The sequence below is a fragment of the Pinus tabuliformis genome, chromosome 3_2 (genome assembly GCF_031772625.1).
Source record: "Pinus tabuliformis cultivar Carrire ecotype Pingquan chromosome 3_2, CPIR1, whole genome shotgun sequence".
NCBI classification, from domain to species: Eukaryota; Viridiplantae; Streptophyta; class Pinopsida; order Pinales; family Pinaceae; genus Pinus; species Pinus tabuliformis.
In genome coordinates, this window is record NC_142302.1 from 1,282,830,019 (window position 1) to 1,282,853,558 (window position 23,540).

Below are 23,540 nucleotides of genomic sequence, written 5' to 3' on the forward strand. Positions count from 1 at the left end.
ATTCTTCTTTGGAATAACTCTTTCTTGATTCTTGGAATCTGGGATGCACTTTTGATATGATACTTTTTCATCTTTTGGGTTGCAGGAAAGTGCATCGGCATAGCTTTTCGCACTATTCTTAGTGCTTGAGGATTCTCCCTTGAAACCTATTCCAGACTTATCATGTTGAGGTTTTTGATTTTTCAGAATAGTATCAAGTATTTGAGAGCTTTTACAGCCCTTTTTAATTTGCTCCAACTCCTTTCTCAGAGATACTACTTCGGCCTCACGTTCTTCACAAGTCTCTTCTTTTTCCTTAAGCTTTGTTTCCAAGAGATCTTCTCTCCTTCTTATTTCCTCGTTTTCCACTTTGAGAGAGATAATTTTGTTCTGTAGTTTCTCGTTCTCTTCAATGGCACTTATTAACAGTTCATCCACATTTCCTTCTTGCTCCGAGTCATCATCATCTATGAGTGCCATGAATAATGCTTCTCGGCTTTCATCATGATCGCTTTCCTCATCTGATTTCTTTTTGATGACCATAAACTCATCCTCATCAGACTCATCTTGCTTGGAGAGAAGGTTTTTCTTATTGAACCCTTTCTTTTTGTATGTCATTCTTTTAGAATTTCTTTCATCATCACTGTCATGTTTATGAGGACATTTTGCTGCATAGTGACCTATTTTACCACATTTAAAACAGATAAGAGGATACTTGCCTTTAAGCTTAGATCCTCTCTTCAGCTTTCGTACATATTGAGCCAATTCAGATTCCACATCTGACTCATCACTACAGTCATTCCTTTCTTTCCCTTTCTTTGACTTTGAGGCCTTGAATGCTGCATCTTTGGAGCTAGGTCCACCTTTCCTCATTTCATAGGCAGTGAGAATTCCATGGAGTTCATCCATTTTGAGGGTGTCAAGATCCTTTGATTCTTCTATAGCACTTATTTTGGAGTCAAATCTGTCTGGAAGGGACCTTAATACCTTTTGTACAATAGTACTTTCTTCAACCTTTTCGTCCAATCCTTTCAGGGAATTTACCACTTCAGCTACTCGGAGGAGGTATGCTGCAATATCTTCTTCCTCTTCCATCTTCAAACTTTCAAATTGTCTTCTGTGAGTTTGAAGCTTTGCCTTTTTGACTTTTGAGTCTCCATCGTACAAGCTAACTAGCTTCTCCCACATTTCTTTGGCAGAGTTACAGTGCATGATTTTTGTAAACTCGGAATCAGTGATTCCACTAGTGATGGAGTTCATGGCCTTTGCATTTGCAATGTAGGCTTTCCTCTCGTCTTGGTCTGTTGGAAGAGTGGAAGTCGCTTGGTATTCAGTTTGACAAAAATGCCAGACTTCAGGTCCAAGGGACATTAAATAGTAAGTCATTCTTTTCTTCCAAAAACCAAAGTTAGTGCCATCGAACAGAGGAGGTTTTCCTGATGCTTCATGATTTCTCATCATGGTTGCTGATCCTTCTTCAAGCTGTTAGGCTAGAATGAAGAAACTTGGCTCTGATACCAATTGTTGGAAATACTAAGAGGGGGGTGAATCAGTATTTCTTTTTCTCACTATTGTTTTACTAGTTAAAACATGTATGTTCAGAACACAAAATGAACATCAGGAATAAATGCTTTTATTAATATAACTGTGCAGTAAAATAAATACAATAAATAGAATGTCACAATTGGTTGCCAAGCTCCAACTTGGACTTTGGTGAGGCTCTAACCTCCTGAGCACCAACTCTATTTTGCCAAGACACCAATCTTGGACTTAGGAGCACCAACTCCCAAGGACTTCAATCCTTTTCAATTCTGAGGCTCCAACCTCTTTGGTATACACTGGTGTGCTGCTGCGCTCTTTTCAGCTTCCACTGCTTCTGCTGCCCCCTTTTCTTCTGCTGCTTCCACTATCTCATGCTCAAGTTATGCCATCCACCAACGACAACACAGTTCTCTGTTTTTGCTGCTTTTATATGCTCCATGCCCCTGTCCATTCGTTTCCTCTTACGTGCTGGCTCTTTGGCTTCCTCCTCACTTGATCGCTTGACACTTCGGCTTCCATTTCTTTGCTTTCTTTATTTTTTCTTACAGGCTTTATCGGAGGCGTTTAATCACCCATCGGAAGCCACCACCCGAGCGTTTTAATCAACCATCGGAAGCCACCAACCGAGCCTTTTAATCAACCATCACCGAGCGCTTTAATCAACCCGCCACACTTATAGAATCAGAGCTACCCTTTTATTGCCGCTTTTATGTCTATCGGAAGCCACTGCCCAACCGTGTCCACACATACAATCAACACAAGCGTTTCAATATATGTCTTAAGGCTTAAACCCGCAACCACATATAATATATGGGAAACATTATAAAACCCCTTTATAAAGATTTCGGTCACATATACATTACTACACAGGAACCCATGTAAATCCGCTCAAATGATCATTCGCGGATTTCAAATCTTATCCGCCCGCCTTTATAGTTATCGGCGAGTCCGGATTTCGGCGATCACAATAAATCCCTTTACTCCGACCTCTGATGAGGAGCGGACCCGATGCTCTTTAGATTCCCTTTAATATTGTTTCGGGTCCGATGAACATCGGCGTTCGCTGTAAACAATAGAACAACCTCCTCCGATGCGACGGACCCGACACCCTTTTATGATCCAGCCTATTCAAATTTTGGCTCCGTCAATTCAGCGAGTTCACCTCGGCGACTTTGTAACACAAAGGGTCTGCGGACCCGACACTCCTTTAAGCTCCCTTCTAAAGAGATTTCGGGTCCGGCCTATCGGCAGTTCCCTATCGGCAGATTTGCAATGTAATGGGTCTGCGGACCCGATGCTCCTTTAGGCTCTGTTTTATAATATTTCGGCTCCGGATAGTCGGAGCTTACACTTAACAGTCCCAAAGGCCTTTGCGGACCCGATATTACCTCCCCTTTATAATGGTTCGGCTCCGGTCTGTTGGAGCATACACTTCGGTGATTGCGAAAGGCTCCACTCCTCCGATGCGATATTGATTTCGGACCCGAAATCCTTATCCGCTGTACTTCATAATACTTTGGCTCCGGGATTTCGGAGCATACACTTCGGCGGTTTCGAGGCCTCTCCTCCGACGCGATATTTGGTTTCCGGACCCGATATGGGTCTGGACCAAAATTAATATTCTTTCAACTCCGCCACTATCCCACCTAAGGGGAAATATTTTGAATTCTCTGTGTAAACAGAGATATTCGATATAGCACTTGTAAAATGATTTAAGGAGTCTGTATAAAAAAAGAAATGACTCCCAAGGCTTCAATCATATGACTCCGATGGCCCTATTTGTTTGTAATATATATATGGCTCCTCTTGGCTCCTCTTGCTCCATCTGTTCCTCTCGGTCCATTTTCTCCATTTGCTCCATATATATTGCTCCTCTCTTGCTCCATCTGCTCCTCTTGGTCCACTCTGTTTGCTCCTGTAGCTCCTCCGATGGCTCCTCTTGCTCTGACACTCCTTCGATATGGCTCCTCTTGCTCTGGCACTCCTCCGATATATGTGGCTCCTCTGGCTTGGTCCGCTCCTCTTGGCTCCTTTTGCTCTGTCTCCTCCTTTTGAATATTGCCATATTGACATCAATGACAATCTGTGTCCAACAACAGGATGCTGATGATTCAAGCCAACAAGATGTCATGATGGAAGGCCACCTCGTATGGTACTATTTGATTTAATGTTATGTTTCAATTTCTTGAATAATATCTGGATGGATTCATGCAAGGCTACTGGAACAAGAGTTGTAAGTGCAAGTACAACTAGCATTCTTGTGGTGGATGGAAATTCTTGAAATAAACATGATGAAGAAGTAGCTAGATGATGAAGGTCCCAGATATGTGTCAAGAAGGCCACTTTCCATGAAGAAAGGAATGACATGACAAACCTAGAAGGATAATGATTGATGACTGATGCCCTACAAAGAAGAAGCTCGACTAAATTTCATGACATCAAGGAAAGAAATTGATCAAGTAGCTGAAGGACCCACAGAAGAAGTTGTTGATGAAAAGGAGAGTCCCTAGTTGAAGAGGGAGCTTTGACAAGTCCCTGATTAAGAGGGAGCTTGGGCAAGTCCCTGGTCAGAGGAAGCTTGGGTACATTCCTTTATAAGGAATGGGAATATCTTCCCTAGCTGAGAGGGAGAGATAGACACAACATTCTTGTCTTCACTTGGGAAGAAAGAATGGAGGATTGGGTAATCATCTGGCATCCGATGCTCTTTGAGGATGTGTAGGGCATCCAAGATAAGAGTAGGCAAGAGGACTGATATTCTTTGAGGGTTGGGAACCCAAGACAAGAATTTTCCTAGAAGGTTGTTGTCGCGCAGATTGGCACGACAACGCTCGGACCGGGGGCTGTCACTCTGATCCCCGATCCCTCCGTTTAAGCCTGTCTCCCGCGGCTAAGGGGGGTAGACCCTGCGAGATAGATGTGACCAACTGTCGACCAGTTGGTTGGGAGACACGAGATACGAAAAAAAAGCACGCGATGATTTGGTTAATTTAGCAGACCAGTGCCTTGTGGAGTTAGTGTTTAAATGATTACTTTTTAAATGATATAGAAACATGGACCATGAACAGCAATCAGCTAAATCACAATGCTCTTAGAATGATGAAAACGATATCCAGCAACTGAAAATTTAAAAAAAAGATGAATGTTTCAAACCACCACGAGTTATAAACCATTAACCAGATATCCTATTCGTATCCCAACTTGAAGATTCCAAATCTCAACATGAAAGATATATCGTGAAAACCACTGAATCTGGCAAAATAATATTTCCGCAATTTTTTAAATCCTCCTTTTTTATTTATATATATTTTTTTTTATATTTTAAAAAAAAAAAAAAGAAAAAAAATCTAACAAAAATCTAAAAATATAAAAAACAAAATGAAAACTAATTAAAATTATATTAAAATCCTAAATCTAAAGTGTAAAGTTAATCTAAAATTAAAAAATCAAAATCCTAAAAATAACAATTAAAAAAACTGAATGCCACTTTTTAATTTTTAATTTTTATTTTTTATAACCAAACTCAAACCAAAAGTAAAATATCATTAAAAATCTAATTGAAATCTAAGATACGTAACTAACCTGAACCCAAAAAAAATAAAGAAAACTAAATTAAAATTTAACCTATAATCTATGCTAACCTATAATTAAAAGATCTAAAATCTAAATCCTAATTCAAAAGGGGAAATCGCATTTTTTTTTTTTTATATGATTTAAAAGAAATAAAACTTAAATTAAAGTATTAAGATTTAAAACTTTAAATCTAAACATAACCCAAAACCCTAACATGCAAAGCCTACCGTAAAATGTATGAAAAATAAAACCACGAAGGAATGAGAAAACGGCGGAATGCAATGAGACGGGCTCAGGAAAAATGGATGCGGACTGCAACAACAAGCCAAGCCACGGATTTAGGAGAATTCATGAATGCCAAAGATCGACGCAACAGTCTCACTCATACAATGACCACAAACAAGCTCGATTTATCTGTTATGAAAACGATGACGGTTTCAAGACGTGATGGCCTGCGACCTTACCAGATTACCGTCAGCGTGAATGAGGATTAACATATCTGGGCGATTTACCTGAACCACAGATCAAATCCATACCAGTTGCCGGCGTGAGTAGGATTTGATGCCCACGCAAGTGCCTTCAAAGAAAACGATGCCTGTAAAGATCAAGAGTTCGATGATGAAGACGCAGAACACCACTTGACTTACACAATCTCGCTAAAAATTTTGTTGAATAAACCTGGGCTCATAAAAGATGAATCGGGATTTCTGCAGGTGACGGCGTGGGAATGTAAGTCTGCCGACAGCATGAAAGGGAGGAAGAGGTCGATGTGAGGCGGTGAGAGCAGCTGCGGAATAACAAATGACAAATCGATAGCAGGCAGAGGGGTCATGCGTATGGCAGAAACTGAGTGGGAAAGAATGCAGGTATACTGTGGATGGAGATAGGACGACAGATCTTGCTGCAGGCTGGAAGAATGAAGCCACAGGATTTCTGGAGCTTATTTCACGCTGGCCACCGGATATTAAAGTTGCTGTGCATGAATCGAAGATGCGTTTTCCAGTTCCAGTCGGCCGACAAATGAAACTTATGCAGATTTTCGATGGACAGAAGGGGCATGCGGCCTGCTAACATATAACCTCTGGGCTTTTAACGATTGCAGAAGATTGACGTGGATTATGAAATGTTGGAGCTGCTGGCGGATCTCTGTGTGTTTGTGCATGTATAAACCAGCAAACCAGAAAATGCCTTTCGTTAGAATCTGTTGCTTATGCACAGTGTGACAGCGTATAAACCTTGACGGCAGTGCTGCAAAAAACGACAAAACCCAAATCAAAACTGCATAAAGCAAAATCTAAAACCCTAGAACAGAAAAAATTTAAACCCTAAGACAGCTAATAAATTTACAGATTTGGCCCCTTCACAGCCAGATTTAGCGATAAGAACAGGAAAATTTTAAAGAAAAGAAATTTCAGATTGTCACTGTGAAAAAACTTCAGAAATTCTCTCATGCAGATCAGAAAATAAAACCGAATGATAGACCCAAGATCAAATCCACTGGGCTCAGCAAAAAAATGCTTGTGGGAGTTGGCTGGTTCAGCCGAGAACTTCCCCTAACGCCCACCAAATCTTCTTCAGCAAGGGTTTTTCTGCACAGCTCAGAAACTACCATCAATAAAGAGGGCAAGAATGCTGCTAGATCTCAGGAAGTAATGGAGATACCTGCCATTACTTCAGAAACCCTAACAGCACCCAAGCCCTAGCAAGTGAGCAAGATACCTGTACCCACAATACTCTACAAAAGCTATTATTAACAGCTGAAAATAACATATGCAGAAAATCAAAACAATCTCACAGCATTTCAAGAGAGTAACACCAGCAAGATATGGACCCCAAAGTCTTCTTTATTAACCAGAAACAAATTTATAAGAGAGCTTCTTCAGTCTTTGACTCACAGATCGAATGACTTGAAATGACCCACTAAGACCCTATATAAAGGAAATGATCCTAACAGCTAGTTCAGTGATCCATGTAGAAATGATCTCAACCGCTGATGAGGATCAAGACATCTCTTGATCTCATCCGTCGATTTATTAACTTAAAATATTATTATTTTATTAGTTAGGGTTTTTGCTTCATTTTTTTTTAATTTTTTATTATTTTTATTCATTTTTTAATTTTTTAATTCATTTTAAAATGGATCACTGAACTAAGCCGTTGGAAACATCACCTAAGACCTAGGACCTAGGACTCATGAGGGGATTTACAACTTTTTCAACCCTCAAGACACATTTCATCATGATTTTTACAATTTACATCTCAAAGGGATGAACCCATTTAATACAGACCCTCACAATACACCCAGTTCTGCGACACAACGATAATCTAGCAGATCAACACACTAGGATTCTCCTAAAGTTCTAATGACAAAATCAATCCCGGCTTTGGGGTCAGGTTTGAAGGAAAATTCTGCCGATCCGTGGATCGGTGAGACAAAAAACCTTCCGGGACGTAGATTATCATCAGAAAGTTAGGTCCACCTAGGCAAATTACATACATGACTCATGTCTGCTAAGATTATTTACAATTAATACATGCAGACTGGGTTTAAAATCAAAAAGATCAAGCTGCTGATGATGGCAGGATGGCATGGACATGCTGATCAGGTGCTGCTTCTTTCTGTCAAGAAAAACGGGGTGCACTGCATGGGTAGTTGACCAGTAGGGGTCAACATCTGGCTCTACTTGGGGACACGTTGCTGCTTGCAGGAATGTGAGAATCCAGAATCTGCATCCATACAACACAAAAATAAGTAGCGTCCATCCAAAAATCAGCATATACGTTAAGCACAATAAAGATAAAAGCTCTTCATTTATTAACTATCTAAAACAGAAACGAAGATGCGGAAAAAACAAGGAGTAGGGTTAGAAATACGATACAAAGGATGCCCTACGGCATCAGATGTTTTCAATATAGTGCATACTGAGCATTTGCCTGCTTTCAGGCAAATCTGTGGGCTGCTTGTCGGATGTGCCATGTCCAATTTTGCATATGGTAGGACTTTTTCCTATCCGAAAATCAAGCTGCTCACGGCCGTCTGATGTATCAAATCTTCGTCTCATCTTCTTTCTCTTACGCTTTTTCTTTCTGGCAGGTTGAATTACTGATGACCTGGTACTTTCTGTTTCAAAGCTATCAGATGAAGTATGTAAGATATGCATGCTATGTCTTTCTTCATCTTGCATCTGATCTCTATCATTCTTAAGTCTGTCTGGATCACCCTCAATCAACCGTCTTTCAATCGAATCAACAACCTCCCAATAATAAGATGAATCTTGTTGCAGCAAATGAGAAGGCCCCTGATCTGTTGATGTTCGCTGGTTTCTCTTATCTTCCAATTGCTGAAACCTTTGAACTTGTATTCTAATGGCATCCATCTGACTAGAATGTTGAACCTTTATATCACTGATTTGTCTGGCATGGTGTTCTTGCATGTCTTTTATTACTTTAACATTCTTTTCCTTTATGTCCATCAAGCAATGCTGTATAAAATTTATTTCTTCTTTATGGTTTGCTTGCATGTCAGCCACTTGATTATTATGGTTGAACGTCATGATGGTCATTTCCTCATCCATGGTTAATAGCTTGTTTTGCATAGAGTCAATTTCCCTATCATGATCAGCTTTCATGGTCACCATATTTTCCTCTAAGATCGACAACCTGCTTTGCATGATTCTAATTTCTGTTTCATAATTAGTTTTTATGACCTCAATTTCCTTAGCATGCTGGTTTTGCGTGACCTCAATCTCTCTATTACGTTTCTCTAGGTGAGTGCATAAAGTTTTCACATCATTGACATAATTAGTTTGATTGATTTCCATATTTCTTACCAGCATCATTAGATCTCGTATAATTTGCTTTTGCTCTTCTTTTTCATTGTCATTTGTCCCTGATTTTTCACTATCATGAACTTGATCTGCAATATTTTCGGTGGATGACACATTTTGACATGAAGAATCGTCCTGGGATCTTTCAGCTGGACCTCCTATCAAATTACTTACATTCTGTTGCACAATTTTGGAGGAAGAAGGCAAGCTGTTTGGATAACCATATCTATCTTCAAAAGCATTGATAATATCAACCAAAGAAGAGAAAGAATCCTTAGGAAAATTGTTAAACCAATTCAAAGCATCATCTTCTAAAGAAAGGACAAATAGACGCATTTTGATATCACCATGATGAAACTGAGGGGGTCTGCAATATATGATCATGAAGCGAATAAACAAGTCAATATGCCTTTTAGCAGCGATTGGATCACCATCTGAAAAAATAGGCAATTCAGGAAGGGCCTCCTCCGGAAAATCATGGAGACGGTGAGTAAAACGACATGGTTTAAACGAATAATCCATGATGAACAATAAGGGATGATAGAACTAGATCTTTGCTCAAGAAAATCAAAAGATGAAAGAAGTGGAGTCGCCACTTGAACAACAAATCTGATTCTAAGATCCGAGAAGCAATCAACAAACAGATATGCGGTAGGCTTCTTGTCTGGGAAAAATAAGAAAAATGGAGTCGCCACCCAAACAGGAAACAAACCCAAGAGGTACTGCTGATACGTGATGAAAAGATGCAAAATATTGAATCTGCCGGCTCAAACGAATGATAGAAAGATAAGTGATGAATGATTAAAAGTCGTTGAAACACCAAGGACAGAAAAACTCTATCCCCGGCAACGGCGCCAAAAATGTTGTCGCGCAGATTGGCACGACAACGCTCGGACCGGGGGCTGTCACTCTGATCCCCGATCCCTCCGTTTAAGCCTGTCTCCCGCGGCTAAGGGGGGTAGACCCTGCGAGATAGATGTGACCAACTGTCGACCAGTTGGTTGGGAGACACGAGATACGAAAAAAAAGCACGCGATGATTTGGTTAATTTAGCAGACCAGTGCCTTGTGGAGTTAGTGTTTAAATGATTACTTTTTAAATGATATAGAAACATGGACCATGAACAGCAATCAGCGAAATCACAATGCTCTTAGAATGATGAAAACGATATCCAGCAACTGAAAATTAAAAAAAAAGATGAATGTTTCAAACCACCACGAGTTATAAACCATTAACCAGATATCCTATTCGTATCCCAACTTGAAGATTCCAAATCTCAACATGAAAGATATATCGTGAAAACCACTGAATCTGGCAAAATAATATTTCCGCAATTTTTTAAATCCTCCTTTTTTATTTATATATATTTTTTTTTTATATTTTAAAAAAAAAAAAAAAAGAAAAAAAATCTAACAAAAATCTAAAAATATAAAAAACAAAATGAAAACTAATTAAAATTATATTAAAATCCTAAATCTAAAGTGTAAAGTTAATCTAAAATTAAAAAATCAAAATCCTAAAAATAACAATTAAAAAAACTGAATGCCACTTTTTAATTTTTATTTTTTATTTTTTATAACCAAACTCAAACCAAAAGTAAAATATCATTAAAAATCTAATTGAAATCTAAGATACGTAACTAACCTGAACCCAAAAAAAATAAAGAAAACTAAATTAAAATTTAACCTATAATCTATGCTAACCTATAATTAAAAGATCTAAAATCTAAATCCTAATTCAAAAGGGGAAATCACATTTTTTTTTTTTTTTATATGATTTAAAAGAAATAAAACTTAAATTAAAGTATTAAGATTTAAAACTTTAAATCTAAACATAACCCAAAACCCTAACATGCAAAGCCTACCGTAAAATGTATGAAAAATAAAACCACGAAGGAATGAGAAAACGGCGGAATGCAATGAGACGGGCTCAGGAAAAATGGATGCGGACTGCAACAACAAGCCAAGCCACGGATTTAGGAGAATTCATGAATGCCAAAGATCGACGCAACAGTCTCACTCATACAATGACCACAAACAAGCTCGATTTATCTGTTATGAAAACGATGACGGTTTCAAGACGTGATGGCCTGCGACCTTACCAGATTACCGTCAGCGTGAATGAGGATTAACATATCTGGGCGATTTACCTGAACCACAGATCAAATCCATACCAGTTGCCGGCGTGAGTAGGATTTGATGCCCACGCAAGTGCCTTCAAAGAAAACGATGCCTGTAAAGATCAAGAGTTCGATGATGAAGACGCAGAACACCACTTGACTTACACAATCTCGCTAAAAATTTTGTTGAATAAACCTGGGCTCATAAAAGATGAATCGGGATTTCTGCAGGTGACGGCGTGGGAATGTAAGTCTGCCGACAGCATGAAAGGGAGGAAGAGGTCGATGTGAGGCGGTGAGAGCAGCTGCGGAATAACAAATGACAAATCGATAGCAGGCAGAGGGGTCATGCGTATGGCAGAAACTGAGTGGGAAAGAATGCAGGTATACTGTGGATGGAGATAGGACGACAGATCTTGCTGCAGGCTGGAAGAATGAAGCCACAGGATTTCTGGAGCTTATTTCACGCTGGCCACCGGATATTAAAGTTGCTGTGCATGAATCGAAGATGCGTTTTCCAGTTCCAGTCGGCCGACAAATGAAACTTATGCAGATTTTCGATGGACAGAAGGGGCATGCGGCCTGCTAACATATAACCTCTGGGCTTTTAACGATTGCAGAAGATTGACGTGGATTATGAAATGTTGGAGCTGCTGGCGGATCTCTGTGTGTTTGTGCATGTATAAACCAGCAAACCAGAAAATGCCTTTCGTTAGAATCTGTTGCTTATGCACAGTGTGACAGCGTATAAACCTTGACGGCAGTGCTGCAAAAAACGACAAAACCCAAATCAAAACTGCATAAAGCAAAATCTAAAACCCTAGAACAGAAAAAATTTAAACCCTAAGACAGCTAATAAATTTACAGATTTGGCCCCTTCACAGCCAGATTTAGCGATAAGAACAGGAAAATTTTAAAGAAAAGAAATTTCAGATTGTCACTGTGAAAAAACTTCAGAAATTCTCTCATGCAGATCAGAAAATAAAACCGAATGATAGACCCAAGATCAAATCCACTGGGCTCAGCAAAAAAATGCTTGTGGGAGTTGGCTGGTTCAGCCGAGAACTTCCCCTAACGCCCACCAAATCTTCTTCAGCAAGGGTTTTTCTGCACAGCTCAGAAACAACCATCAGTAAAGAGGGCAAGAATGCTGCTAGATCTCAGGAAGTAATGGAGATACCTGCCATTACTTCAGAAACCCTAACAGCACCCAAGCCCTAGCAAGTGAGCAAGATACCTGTACCCACAATACTCTACAAAAGCTATTATTAACAGCTGAAAATAACATATGCAGAAAATCAAAACAATCTCACAGCATTTCAAGAGAGTAACACCAGCAAGATATGGACCCCAAAGTCTTCTTTATTAACCAGAAACAAATTTATAAGAGAGCTTCTTCAGTCTTTGACTCACAGATCGAATGACTTGAAATGACCCACTAAGACCCTATATAAAGGAAATGATCCTAACAGCTAGTTCAGTGATCCATGTAGAAATGATCTCAACCGCTGATGAGGATCAAGACATCTCTTGATCTCATCCGTCGATTTATTAACTTAAAATATTATTATTTTATTAGTTAGGGTTTTTGCTTCATTTTTTTTTTAATTTTTTATTATTTTTATTCATTTTTTAATTTTTTAATTCATTTTAAAATGGATCACTGAACTAAGCCGTTGGAAACATCACCTAAGACCTAGGACCTAGGACTCATGAGGGGATTTACAACTTTTTCAACCCTCAAGACACATTTCATCATGATTTTTACAATTTACATCTCAAAGGGATGAACCCATTTAATACAGACCCTCACAATACACCCAGTTCTGCGACACAACGATAATCTAGCAGATCAACACACTAGGATTCTCCTAAAGTTCTAATGACAAAATCAATCCCGGCTTTGGGGTCAGGTTTGAAGGAAAACTCTGCCGATCCGTGGATCGGTGAGACAAAAAACCTTCCGGGACGTAGATTATCATCAGAAAGTTAGGTCCACCTAGGCAAATTACATACATGACTCATGTCTGCTAAGATTATTTACAATTAATACATGCAGACTGGGTTTAAAATCAAAAAGATCAAGCTGCTGATGATGGCAGGATGGCATGGACATGCTGATCAGGTGCTGCTTCTTTCTGTCAAGAAAAACGGGGTGCACTGCATGGGTAGTTGACCAGTAGGGGTCAAGAAAGGTCATACTCAGTGAACACGTTATGTACCTTGAGAGACAATGATGAAGGTGTCTATAGTCATTGGTCTCGCCAACATTGTGCTCTGATCTATTGAGAGATAGAGCTATCAGTCAAGGCCTTGCCGTGGAAACAATGTTGGTTACTATGATGCTATAATAGATGGATTGCCAATCCGATTTCTCTTATGTGAATTCTTTAGATTGAAAATGGCCAAACACTTTGTAATGATTTATGACTACCCCTAGTTAAGAGGGAGTGTTGAAGAAAGTGTAACTAGGTTCGGTCTTCATAAATGTAATTTTGATCTTTGCACTTGTAAAAGAAAAGAATTATTAATTTTGTCACTTTTAAAATGAGTTTCTTGCTAATTGCATAGGTCTAGCACATGTTGAAGTGCTACAGGAAAGTCAAAGACTCAATATAATTACAAAAGACCCATTTAAGGGCAAGTTACACTATGTAAATATGTCAAAGGTGATCCTCCAAAGAAAAGACAAGTCTCCCCTTCATATCGGCTCAAAAATGAATTTTTGGTGCACAAAAGTGAAGTCGGCCTCACCAGTTGATCAAGTCGGCCCAAAAGAGGAAGATCAACCACTATATATAGGGCAGCTTGTTCTCATTCAAGAACCAATTCGACCAACTCTGCAATTCAACGAAAAAGAGGTGCGAAATAGAAGGAAAAAGCCTTCTAGGGCAAGAAAAGAAGGAAAGGCAAGTGTTATCTCTGTTTTGGGCTGATCTCATTCACATGTGCGAAGGAAAAGGAGGACATTCTGCTGTTGCAACAAGTTAGAAATTGTAGTCCTCCAAGAAGTTTCGATTGGGCTAAAAGGAGGCTTCAAATAGGCCTCCATATCAAGCGAGGTGGGTCCCACCTCAAGCGAAGGAAGGGAGCATGCTAGAAGGATGATTTTGTGCCATAATCAACCACATGTACGAGGAAAAATCAGATCTGCAGTAGGGTTAGAATATCAGCCTCTAACTCAGGAGTATACCTCAAGAAGAACCTCATTCTCTAGCCCAAGTATCAAGGAGAAGAAAGATTGCCAAGCGAGGTAGAGAAGGAAAGGAAGACACCTAAGAAGAGGTCTCTAAGGAGACCTAGGAATTTTGCAGTTACCGGAAAAAGAGCGAAGGAAAGTGCCATCAGTTGCTGGAAGAAGTGTGAGGGAAAAGATCAAGGTGCATTGCAGAAGGAGGCATTTGCAAAAGAGAGACTGTCTTGTGCTTGGAGGATCTACGGGTCAAGGGTCTAGGGTTTGACATTTGTTAATTGAAGCTTCAATAAGAGAAATTTGCAGAAGGGTTTTCCTCTCTAGGAGAGAGGTTTTGCCTTGGTTGAGAGCCAACATCTTGTGTTCTTGTCTCTTTTGTTTTGGTAACTGTTTGATGAAGTAAAGAGAATACACACTAATAATAATAAGTGAAGATTGTGCTAACAAGAAAAAGTAAAAGTACCTCACAAATAGTTATCATCGATAGAAGAATCTCATTCTCACCTAGATGCCCTAGACTCTTCAACAGAGAATATAACCAAGCTTGAATATCTTTGGCTCTCATCATTGGAATATCATCCATTTTGGTTGACTAGCTAGACACAATACAACTTTAGTAAGTACCAGTGATACAGTGAAAGGATGGTAGTAAAATCACTACAAGCTACAAAAATGCAAGATTCATAACTTGATTGAAATACAAAGGGAGTTTGGTACACAATCTATACTGTGATGAGAGGCAATCAATATATAATTAGACCGAATTAACAATATTACAGAGAAAGGAAAAGATGGCCGAGAGATTACTCATGTGAATTACAGAAATACGAGATACATGATGAAGATGCTAGTTATTCCTACTATGATGACACAAATACAAGACAGTGGTACGAAGAATTACATCGACATATGGAGACAATGATACATAACTACACGCCATACTACAGTAATACATTAAGATCCATTTGAGTCACCTCAAATCTATGCTCAACTATCCATCTAATGTGAAGTAAATTTGAAACATGACAAATCTCTTTTGAAGGACTGTCGTATAATTCATGTGCAGAAAAGTTATCCCTATTACAATTCAATAGAAGATTGCACAAGTGAAGGAAGTATGAAAGAAAATGGTATCAAGTTTGAAGATTATGAAGTCACAAATAGTCACCTTGTGAAGAACATTCCTTTGAAGTAATCATGACATGTTAGAGAAAAACATTGTGTAGCAAACTTCTTAAGGACTGAGGTAAGTAATCCTTGAGTTACGTATAATTGTTTTTATGAATAAATAAATATAGGGCCTGCATAAAGTATGCTTTAGGTTTTTGATACATGTTTTGGATCTAGGGTTTATAGACCTCGAATTGTTGAAAGACTTTTGGGTATCTAGGAGTTGTAAACCCTAAGACGAAATTTGAATAGAAACCCTAGTTGGTAATTGGAAACCCTAAATCTAATAATTTAGGGTTTGGATCTGAAATCCCAAGGTTACAATCATAACCTTGTACTTGTATATTTTTGGTAGTGTGTGTCAAGCAAATGTTGCAAGTACATATAAGAAATGTTGATTGTATGCAAGAAAGGAGTCCCTCAAGAAGAAGCCTCCACCTTCTTACAAAAGATAAGTATTATTTTGATATATCTAGCTGTTAAAAGTGGCAACTAGGGCCAAACTCCACGCTGGACAACTCATATGATGGAGATGATATTTTTGTTGGATTCCTCTTTTCGAGAGGTGTAGGATTGATCTAAAGATCATCTCATTCTGACATGTATAAATGGAATTATGAATTTATTTCTTCTATGAACAAATTGTCAAGGTCAACCAACAATCTAATGTAGGCTCAAGAAGCCCAAAAGTCATGTCTCTTCACCCTCAACGTTGCATATAAATAGAAGGAGCATCTACCTCATTTGGACATTTATCATCTCACACATATATCTCCCTCTCTCTCTCCTCATCTAATTGGGTCGTACGAATTTTAGGGCAGTCTGTTCCTCTCCACACGTTTGAAGGTTTGACTGGGTTTTCTAATTTCTGCTTATTATTTATGTTCTATCTGCATTTACTATCATGTTAATGTGATTGCTAATATGGAAATTGATATTGGGCTAATAAGAAAAATTGAAATAAATTGCTCTTAAGCATAGAACATACCATTGTTATCTAAAATTAACATGGTATCAGAGCTGAGGTGAAGACAAAGCCCCAGAAAGAGTGAGAAAAGCAATCATTGAGATTTGTTGGACAAGGACAAGATTCAATGGCCTTCTCATTGTGAAAATTTCTGAATATACACATTAGAAATCCTACTGCAATCATTGGTTCATCATCTCCTACTTGTTTTTACATTCAACAAGTTATTTAAATATTTAAATACCGATGAAAAACACTACTGCAGACTACACTGACATACAAATCATAAACTGAAACAGAACGAGAGAAATACACAAGGGACACCGTTATTTTTGGACAAACGTCCCCGGAAAAACCCAAATGCGGGAAAACCGATGCAACATATAGAGGGTTTTATTATTAAGCAAGCAGAATCTGATGAGTACAACAGGTTGCCTAGCACTGGCTAACCTTTCAGAGAAATATCGACAACAAGAAATACATACAAGGGTTTACCTCGTTCTCTAAGTCACAATTGATCCACTGAATGGTGGACTCCGACAAGCACTACGAAAATCCCCATTCTCTAAGTCACAATAAATCCACTGAATAGCTGACTCCGACAAGCACTGCGAAAATCCCAACACAATCTTCTCTGTGTGGGCCAGCGTCTTGCCTCTGGGAGACTGCGTCACTTCTTTACTGGATCGATTTGCTCTCAGGAGCTTCGACTTCACCCCTCCCGACTTAGAACATCGCACTCCCAACAAAATCTTGAACTTCCTTCCGATTATCTCGCATTGCCACTGCAAGAACCCTCTTGGCTTGCGTCAACTCTGCGTGAGCCCCTTCCTGGGCTGCATAGGCCTCTGCGCTACCTCTCAGATGCTACTGCTGCCTCTTTGCCTGGTACTCGTTGGCTCAGAACTCCCTTTCGATCCAACTCTATGCTACTGCCCTTCTCACTGCAATTCAGATCATCTATTCTACTTTCTCAGCAAACTTCGCCTCAGAAAAATCGAATTGACAGATCACTTAGTGTCTCTCCCACTGACCCTCAAGCCTCCTCTTATACTTTTCCTGTTGATGAATCAACGACTGAGATTAAGTCCCTAATCAACGGCTAAGATTAAAGCAGACTTGATCCTCGTCTCTTAGAAGCTTCTCACTCATATTTTTATTAATACCCATTAATATTTTTATTTTCCTAAGTTTAGACTTAGGAACCCCATTAGAAATATTAATTATTTTAATAACTCCTCATTCGGGTGGAATCTCTCCAAACGATTTTTGGGTCTTGGAGATCTCATGTGTTCTAGCCCCTCAACAAAATTTCAGAGCTAGAGCTAGAGCACTGTAGCACTCTTTGCTGCTTCATCCACCTCCGTCTCTATTGACATTCGCCAGTCCTGCTACTCTCTTCTCGGGGCTCCCGTAGCAAGGTATAATCCAAGAGGTTGGGTACCTCAAGGATCCTGCCCCTCATTACCTGTAGTCCTCCTGACTACAGCGCGATGCCTCCCCACTTCTTCTCTAGTGGCACATGAGCACTCATGGCACAATTGTCATCCTCCTCGACGTCTTTCTCCGCCTTCGCTGGCACTGCCTTAGAGTTAGACACCTCTCCCTTGTTCTTCTTCCTCGGACATTGGTTCACATAATGGCCTAGTTTCCCACAGTGGAAGCACTTGACCTTGGAGAGGTCCTTCTTCCTCTTCTCCTACTTTCCCGCAGATACCAGAGCTACATCCTCTTTCTCTTCCTTCTTGATTTGGACTCCTTTGCTGCTACTTCCCGTCTTGGTCAGCCATCTGATCTCTTCTTGACGAAGAGCCGCCCACAATTCTTCCCAATCTGGAAGATTCGCCTTGCCCAGTATGCTCTAGACAAATGTCTCACACTCCTCGGAGATTGTGTTTAGTGCGGTTCTTACCATCAACTCCTGATCCAGCGTGGCCCCTATGGAAGTCAGTTAGTCCCAGATCTCCTTCAACCGACCAAGGAAGAGATCTATCTGCTCTCCCTTTTGCATCTGGTATGATCGTAGCTGATTCTCAAGTAGCATCTTCCTCTGCACGGAAGTATGCTGGTACAACGTCTTCAAGGTATGCCACATTTCCTTTGCCGTTTCTGTCTTTGCAATATGTTGGACCACATGATCCTTGACCCCATCAAGGATGATGCATTTTGCCTTGGCAATTGCCTCCTTGTACCTTTCATTAGCTACCGGGTCAATTGGGATAGCCATTACTCTTAAGGCGAAGCCCTTGATGCGATGTCTGTCTAGAATGGACAGGATCCTGGCCTTCCAGAACACAAAGTTGGACGTTCCGTCCAGCCTATCTTGATCCCTCAACCCATTCACGACCATCTCTCTGCTCCTCTGTCGACTCCTCTGAGTCTCTCTACTTCCTGCTTGGAAGTTCTCGGTTCGACTCCTGCGGAGTCTCTACTTCTCGTCTGGAAGTTCTCGGTTCGACTCCTCTGAGTCTCTCTACTTATCGTCTGGAAGTTCTCTTCTGGACTCCCTTTGAGTCCCAATTTCCCTCCTGGAAATCCTTCTGCCAACCGTCAAGTTGCCCCTCTCCGATCGTCTGTGCAAATGCTAGAAATCCACCTTGGCAGCAACTCCCTCTACCTTGGTTTTGCCCTGTTAGGTATTGTTCTGACCACAATACCCCACCAGCTTCGCTCCCGCAAACTGCCCACAACTTCCTTCGTCCTAGCAACTGAAGGATTGAGCCTCTTGGCTCTGCGCAATCTCGGCACCGGCAAAACAACTCCCTCAGCCAACTGCGTTAGCCCTCCTGGCCTCTGTGTGAGCTTGTTTCTACCCTCCTCATCCTCTGCGCTGGCCTCTCTCAGGCCCGAATGATGACCCTCTATGACAATCCTTCCTCTGCCCCTTTCTGCAAGGATTAGCTCTGTCACCTGGGACAACTGAATCTGCTGCAAATGCTCTGCTCAGCTGATGCCTTCAGCTTTCCTGTGATCTGCAAACACGCTCTGATACGATATTGATTTTTCTAAGTCTATCCGTTAGAAATTAATCTGTATTTTGCTGGTTTATTTCTTCTACTTGTAAATTCTAAACAAGTTATTTAAGACATTTAAATACCGAAATAAACACAATACAATCACAACATCTACAAACCATCAATTGAAAGAAAACAAACACATAAGTGACACCGTTATTTTTGGACAAATATCCCCAGAAAAACCCAATGCGGGAAAACCGGTGCAACTATTCTGAGGGTTTATTATTATGCAGTATTTCCTTGAGTACAACTGGGTGCCTAACCGGCTCACCCGACAGAGAAAAAATACACGACAACAATACCTCTCTATTCGGAAACAGGTATTCAGAAAACTTGTCCCACGAAACCCTCTCCAGCGTCTCTGAAGCTCTGTGCTAGCCCTTCTGGCCTCTGCATCAGCCTCCTGCTGCCCTGCGTCAACCTCAAACCTCTTTGCGTCAGCCCTTTGAGGCACTGTGCAGCCTCTGGGACCCTCTGCGTCACTCCTGCAGCCTTTGTGTGGATGACGCAGTCCCTTTGGCCTCTGCGCTGTCTCTGCGTGGCCTGAACTGGCTGCTGCCTCTCGCTCTCTGCTTCTGCACTAGTCTCTTGGCACTGTCTTTGCCTCTCTACCCAGTACTCACTGCCCCTCGCTGCTGATCACTGATTCAACTTTGCTTAGCAACCCTGCTCTAGCAAAATGAATGACTAATCACTTTGGTGTGTTCGCCAACTGACCCTCAAGCCTCCTCTTATACTTTTCCTGTTGGTCCTTCAACGATCGAGATTAAATCTCTAATCAACGACTAAGATTAGTTTTGGCTTGATCCATGACTTTTGGAACCTTCTAACCCAACTTTATATTAATACCCATTAATATTTTATTTTTCCTAAGTTTAGACTTAGGAACTCCATTAAAAATATTAATTATTTTAATATCTCCCAAACCGGATACAATCTGTCCGAACCATTTCTGGGTCTTGGAGATCTCATGTGCTTTAGCCTCCACCAATTTTCATGGCTAGAGCACATTTGATGCTACCACAAATCAACATAAGTAACTGAAACTTCACCCAAAAACTGACATGTTGGTCAATATGGATGCCTCGTGATGCTGAAGCTACCTCTGCCGCCAATTTGTGCTCACCCTCTGCTGCTACTGTGCTGCTGCAAACTGCTTTGTGCCTCTCGCATTGCTACAACATCCACTGCGCTGCTTCAGACTTTGGCACTCTAGCTCTGCCATTGTTACTCCATCACACCTTGCACCAACTGACACTCGTCATTTTGCTACTGTCGTTAAGGGCACCCGTAGCCGTATGTGATCCAAGAGTTTGGGCACCTCAAGGATCTTGCCCTAGTGTAGTCCTCCCAACTACAGCTTGAAGTCGCCCCACCTCTTCTCCAAAGGTGCATGAGCACTCATGGCGCAATCCTCATCATCATCTTCCTTGTCAGCCTTTGCTGGAGTAGCCTTCGAGTCAGAAGCCTCTTCGTTGCCCTTCTTCTGGGGGCACTGAGTGGCGAAATGTCCTAGTTCCTCACACCTGAAGCATCTGACCTTGGTTATATCCATTTTCTTCCTTTTCTGTTGCCCATGCTATCCCGATGATGCGAGAGCTGCATCCTCCTCCTCCTCCTCCTCCTTGACTCGGGCTCCTTTGCTGTTGCCTTGGTCAGCCTCCTGATCTCTTCCTGACGAAGAGCTGCCCATATTTCCTCCCAACTTGGAGAGAAGCTCTACCCAAGATACTCTGGACAAATGTCTCCCAGTCTTCGGTGACAACATTTAGGGCAATCCTGACCATGAACTCAGGATCTGGTGTAGACCCCACGGAAGTCAATTGGTCTCGAATCCCTTGCAACCTGAGAAGGAAGGGATCAATCTCTTCTCCCTTCTACATCTAGTACTGTCTCAATTGATTCTCCAATAGCATCTTCCATTGAATGGAAGTCCCCTGGTACAAGGTGGTCAACGTTTCCCACATCTCCCTTGCTGTGTCCTTCTCAGCGATGTGTGGGACCACATGATCTTAGACCTCGTCTAGAATCATGCATTTAGCCTTTGCCTGGGCCTCCTCGTACTTCTGCAACGAATCAACATCGACTGGAACAACAACTACTTTCAAGGCATAGTCCTTGATGCGATGTTTGTCTAGGATTGCCAGGATCCTAGCCTTCCAGATGACAAAATTGGATGCTCCATCTAATCTGTCTTGATCCCTCAGTCCATTGACCACCATCTCTGCTAAAAAATATAGGACTGGTTCTCTTCTCCCTCTCCTGTTGCTAATCCAGCAAAATTCGGATCTGGATTTATTTGGCGCAAGAAACCTTCTAAGGAACAAGCTCCTCTAGACTCCCTCTGAGTTCTGATTTCCTTCACGGAAATCCTCTGGTCATCACTCCTCTCCAATCCTCCTTTGCTGCTGCAACCTAGAACTAGATTTCTTTGGCTAGAAATCTGTCAAGGCAATGACTCCCTCTACCTCAGCTTTGTCTCCACAGACACTGTTCTGCACCAACAACAACAATGTCCCACTAGCTCCACTGATCAAATCTGTTCTGCTCCTCTAGCCCCGACAATTCACTGATTTGAGCCTCTCAGGCTCTGCGCTAGCCCAGAGAGAGCTCCTCTTGGGTACTGCGTCACCCTCTACAGGCTTGAAATGCTGACACAGGCATTGCATGAACCTCTGCGTCACTTCCCTGGCTCTGCGTCACTCCTTCAGCTGCTTCTCTGCCTTTGAAACAACGATGTCACTCGGGAGAGCTGCTTCTTTGCAGCAAATTCATGGGATCTCCTGGCTGATGTCTTCAGTGTCCTATGATCTGCAATCCTTTGATACCATGTGAAAATTTTTGAATCTACACATCAGAAATCCTACTGCAATCACTGGTTTCATCTCCTACTTGTTTTTACATTCAACAAGTTATTTAATTATTTAAATACTGATGAAAAACACTACTGCAGACTACACTAACATACAAATCATAAACTGAAATAGAACGAGACAAATACACAAGGGACACTGTTATTTTTGGACAAATGTACCCGGAAAAACCTAATGCGGGAAAACCAGTGCAGCGTATAGAGGATTTGTATTATTAAGCAAGTTGAATCTGAGGATTTGTATTATTAAGCAAGTTGAATCTAAGTACAACAGGTTGCCTCTCACACTGGCTAACCTTTAAGAGAAATATCGGCAACAAGAAATACATACGAGGGTTTACCTCGTTCTCTAAGTCACAACTGATCCACAGAATGGTTGACTCCGACAAGCACTGCGAAAATCTCAACACAATTTGCTCTATGTGGGCCGACGTCTTGCCTCTAGGAGACTGCGTCACTTCTCTGCTAGATCGATTTACTCTCAAGAGCTTTGACTTTAGCCCTCCCGGCTTAGAACATCGCACTCCTAGCAAAATCTCGAACTTCCTTTCGATTATCTCGCACTGCCACTGCAAAACCCTCTTGGCCTGCGTCAGCTCTGCGTGAGCCCTTTCCTGGGCTGCGTAGGCCTCTGCGCTGCTTCTCTGCCTGGTACTCATTGTCTTGGAACTCCCGTTCGATCCAACTCTCTGCTACTGCTCCTCTCACTGCAACTCAGATCACTTATTCGATTTTCTCAGCAAACATCGCCCCAGAAAAATCGGATTGATTGATCACTTGGTGTCTCTCCAACTGACCCTCAAGCCTCCTCTTCTACTTTTCTTGTTGATGAATCAACGATCGAGATTAAGTCCCTAATCAACTGCTAAGATTAAAACAGAGTTGATCCTCGTCTCTTAGAAGCTTCTCACCCATATTTTTATTAATACCCATTAATATTTTTATTTTCCTAAGTTTAGACTTAGGAACCCCATTAAAAATATTAACTATTTTAAACACTTCTCATCTAGGTGGAATCTCTCCAAACGATTTCTAGGTGTTGGAGATCTCATTTGTTCTAGCCCCTCCACAAAATTTCGGAGCTAGAGCACATCCAATGCTACCCAAAATCAAAACTCATCTTACTTCAAATCTGATGACAAGCTTAATGATAAGTCTGATTATCATGCATGGAAAATGTCCTTGATTTGACTTTGGAAGAGCATGATGCTATGTACTATGTGCAGGGAAATATTTCTGAACCTTCTTAAAATGCACCGGTTGCCGCTAAGACAAAGTACA

The 23,540-nt window shown here is 40.9% G+C and overlaps 1 protein-coding gene across 1 annotated transcript in view; it reads left to right on the top strand.

Moving 5' to 3' along the window:
- Positions 1–23,540, top strand: part of CCP1 (P-loop containing nucleoside triphosphate hydrolases superfamily protein) — a 338,936-nt gene that overhangs the window by 22,515 nt on the left and 292,881 nt on the right. The window lies entirely within an intron of this gene.